Source organism: Rutidosis leptorrhynchoides, chromosome 8 (genome assembly GCF_046630445.1).
Source record: "Rutidosis leptorrhynchoides isolate AG116_Rl617_1_P2 chromosome 8, CSIRO_AGI_Rlap_v1, whole genome shotgun sequence".
Lineage (NCBI taxonomy): Eukaryota > Viridiplantae > Streptophyta > Magnoliopsida > Asterales > Asteraceae > Rutidosis > Rutidosis leptorrhynchoides.
Genome location: NC_092340.1, coordinates 67,966,672 through 67,971,538, shown reverse-complemented (window position 1 = coordinate 67,971,538; position 4,867 = coordinate 67,966,672).

Here is a 4,867-nt window from a genome sequence, read left to right as displayed (position 1 = left end):
GTCATTACGAATTTTTGGTCATGCCGTTTGGGTTGACAAATGCGCCAGCTGTATTCATGGACCTCATGAATCGAGTTTGTAGTCCATATTTAGATAAGTTTGTTATCGTTTTCATTGATGATATTCTTATCTATTCCAAGAGTGAGCAAGAGCATGAGCAGCATTTAAGGTTGATATTAGAGTTGTTGAGAAAAGAACAGCTATATGCTAAATTTTCTAAATGTGCTTTCTGGTTGAAAGAAATGCAATTTCTTGGCCACGTTGTTAGTAGCAAAGGAATTCAGGTTGATCCAGCAAAAATTAAAGCCATTGAAAAATGGGAGACTCCTAAGACACCAACGCAGATACGCCAATTTTTGGGTTTAGCCGGTTATTATAGAAGGTTTATTCAAGATTTTTCCCGAATAGCTAAGCCGTTGACAGCGTTAACGCAAAAAGGGAAGAAATATGAATGGACATCTGAGCAGGAGAGTGCATTTCAATTACTAAAGAAGAAGTTAACTACGGCGCCTATTTTATCGTTACCAGAAGGGAACGATGATTTTGAAATATATTGTGACGCTTCGCGACAAGGTTTTGGTTGCGTTCTTATACAACGGAAGAAAGTTATTGCATACGCATCCCGACAATTGAAGATTCACGAGCGGAATTATACGACGCATGATTTAGAACTGGGAGCAGTCGTGTTTGCATTGAAGATATGGAGACACTACTTGTATGGGGTTAAATGCACTGTGTTCACTGATCAAAAAAGTCTTCAACATATTTTTGATCAGAAACAGCTGAACATGAGGCAACGTAGGTGGGTCGAGCTGATAAACGACTATGATTGTGAAATTCGTTATCATCCCGGGAAGGCGAATGTGGTGGCCGATGCTCTAAGCAGAAAGGAACGAGAACCAATTCGAGTACGAGCAATGAACATAAAAATTCGCATGAATCTCAACTCACAAATCAAAGAAGTTCAACGAGAAGCACTTACTAAAGAAAACATAAGAAATGAAATAATGAAGAAGTATGAGAAGCAACTCGTTATACGGGAAGACGGAATTCGATATTTTGCAAACCGTATTTGGGTACCGAAGTTGGGTGGATTAAGGAAGTTGATATTGAATGAGGCACATAAGACAAGATACTCGATACATCCTGGAGTTGGAAAGATGTACCAAGATCTTAAGACACATTATTGGTGGCCTAATTTAAAGACAGACGTTGCAACATATGTTGGGGAGTGCTTAACTAGTTCCAAGGTCAAAGCAGAACACCAGAAGCCGTCAGGGTTACTTCAACAACCAGAAATCCCAGAATGGAAATGGGATGGTATTACCATGGATTTCATCACGAAGTTACCAAAGACTGCCTGGGGATACGACACCATTTGGGTGATTGTTGATCGTCTTACCAAATCTGCACATTTCTTGCCTATAAAGGAAACGGATAGAATGGAGAAATTATTACGATTATATATAAAGGAAATTGTTTCAAGGCATGGAATACCTATTTCCATTATATCCGATCGTGATAGTAGATTTACCTCAAAGTTCTGGCAATCACTACAGGAGGCACTAGGAACTCGTTTGGATATGAGTACCGCATATCATCCGCAAACTGACGGGCAGAGTGAAAGAACAATTCAGACTCTTGAAGACATGCTCAGGGCATGTGTGATCGATTTTGGAAACGGATGGGATAAGTATTTACCGTTAGCAGAATTCTCGTATAATAATAGTTATCATGCGAGCATTAAAGCTGCACCATTCGAAGCACTGTATGGAAGGAAGTGTAGATCTCCTATTTGTTGGAATGAAGTAGGAGATCGACAATTAACTAGTCCCGAGATCATACATGAAACTACTGAAAAGATAGTACAAATTAAGGAGAGATTGAAAACAGCCCTTAGTCGCCAAAAGAGCTACGCTGATGTTCGAAGGAAACCATTAGAGTTTCAGATCGGTGACATGGTTATGTTAAAGGTATCACCATGGAAAGGTGTAATACGTTTCGGCAAAAGGGGTAAACTGAACCCAAGGTACGTAGGCCCGTTCAAGATCATCGAACGCATTGGACCGGTAGCTTATCGACTCGAGTTACCGCAACAACTCGCCGGAGTACATAATACATTTCACATCTCAAACCTTAAGAAGTGTCTTGCAAAGGAAGATCTCACCATTCCTCTTGAAGAAATCCATGTCGACGAGAAGCTACAATTTATCGAAGAACCAATCGAAATCATGGATCGTGAAATTAAACGGCTCAAGCAGAGCAATATACCGATCGTTAAGGTTCGTCGGAATGCTCGAAGGGGTCCCGAGTTTACATGGGAACGGGAGGATCAGATGAAACAAAAATATCCACATTTGTTTCCCGATGACGCAAAATAGGTAAAATTTTAAAATTTCGGGACGAAATTTATTTAACGGGTAGGTACTGTAATGACCCGGACTTTTTCGATCAATTTATACTTATAAGATTAATATTTACATAAATTAAACCTTACCAACATGATAAGCAATCCAAATTATTGAAACTTATGTTTTCGAAAAGAGTTTTACACAACGTTTGACCGTCTAGTTTGACCGATGATATCACGAACTATATAATATATGATAATTATACGTTTGTGTATATATATGTATATATACATATTTAACATGATTTATGGATGTTTTAATATCTCATTTTGTATTAATAACAATAAGTTATAAGTATATTTTGAAACTACTAACTTAAGTTTTCAAAACAATAACCATACGTAACGTTATTTGACATAAATACTTATGACCTATAATGTTTATACATATATCGTATATATAATGTATTTAATCACTTTTTAAGGACTTAAATACATAAAACCATATAAGTATATTCACAAAAGATAGCTATATTTGAATTCTCATTCCGTTTTCACAAGATTTCTATACGTATATCTAGAGTATATGTACCTGTATCATACCTAACTTTTATACGTATTTACTATTGGTATATACACATCAAATCACCACCAACCAGCCCTTGTTCATGCCCTTAAGGCTAGGTAATTAGAATTTGGAGGATAGCTTGACTAATTGCATAAAATTACAACTTGGAAATTTGTTTTGTCTCCCCCCCTTGATCACGTTTTATAGCCATCACCATATCAAATTTTTGATCACCATTTTCACTTCTAAATCACTCTCTAACTCTCTTACTTGAAAGCCCTAAGAAACTCTCATCAATTCAGCAAGTTATCATGAAGATCTAGCTTCAAAAACATCACTTAATCACCATAAGAAAACCCTTACAAAAACACTTCAAGAATCCTTCCAAGAACACAAGTTTACTTCCAATCTTTCATCCAACTCCACCACTCTTTTGGTTCTAGGTTTTTACTCCTCTTTTACAGCAATCTTGTCCAAGTAACTTGAGGTAGTAACTTTGTTCATAACCTTATTCGATTCATATATATATAGCTATCTTATTATATGGTATAAAATTTTAACAACAAGAACATAGTTTGAATGATTTCAAACTTGTTTGCAAACTAAATAGATCCTTCTAACTTAAGTTTTAAAATACTTCAAGACCTGTAATATATCATAAATATATGCTAACTTAACAAGGTAAAACTTGGTTTTTCAAAGAACACCTTAAAAACTGAATTTACGACGTCGGAGTGCAACCGGGGGCTGTTTTGGGTTGGATAATTAAAAACTATCTTGAACTTTGAATTGGAGGCTTATTTTCTGGAAAATTGATATTTACTATGAATATGATAACACATAAAAATTTCATGATTTAACTCAAAGTATAAGTATTTTTAGAAAAATAATCATTTAAGGTTGTTTATATGATGGAAAATGATTAACTTCATAAGTTTCACCAAAGTTTGACCTATGACCTGTGATTTCGAATACAAACTGAGGTATTTACAGTTCATATTCTTAAAGAGGGACTCGATCCAAGGAAGTGGCAAGTTGAACCAACGAAAACGGAGTTGTAACGAAGAAACTATGACCAAAACAAAATCGGATATCCAAAACTAGTTTAGCCACGAAAATAATTGGAGAAAAATTAAATAAATCACATCTTTCTAAAATAACATGATATTTTATATATATGTACTCATAATTTAATTTTATATATTTCAGGATCACCCGTAAACAATACGAGAAGATTAATCATAAGATCCCATGATTGTACGCAACACGTCATTTGACAACACCGGTACTTTATGTACGCAGCACGTCATTTGACAACACCGGTACCGTAGGTCAAGATTAATCCCGACCAATACGAATACGATGGGGTTTTTATTTATTTCATTGGGGGTTTATTTATTTATTTAACACCTAAATATGAACCATTAAAATTGAATTGCTAACTACGGACTAAGAAGACATTAAAAGTATTACAAGTATATATACGTGACGATTGTTTAAAATGAAAATATATTGATATATATTATATATGGATAGGTTCGTGATATTAACCGGAGACCAAGTCAAAATATATATATATCTTCAAGGCAAAAGTGAGTATATAGTCCCACTTTTAAACTCTAAGTATTTCGGGATGAGAATACATGTATTTTATGTTTTACGTTATGGACACAAGTAACTGAAAAATATATTCTACGTTGAGTTGTACCACTGGCATACTTCCCTGTAGCTTGGTAACTACTATTTACAGCAGTATTGTAAACGCGAATCCTGTTGATAGATCTATCGGGCCTGACAACCCCAACCGGACTGGACGACCAGTATTCAACGGTTGCACAGTACTTCGTTTCGGTGACTACACTTGGTACGGTGTAGTAAGATTTCATAATAAAGGGAATATGCGACGTGATTAAATGTTAAGTATGGTTACCAAGTGCTCAACCACTTAG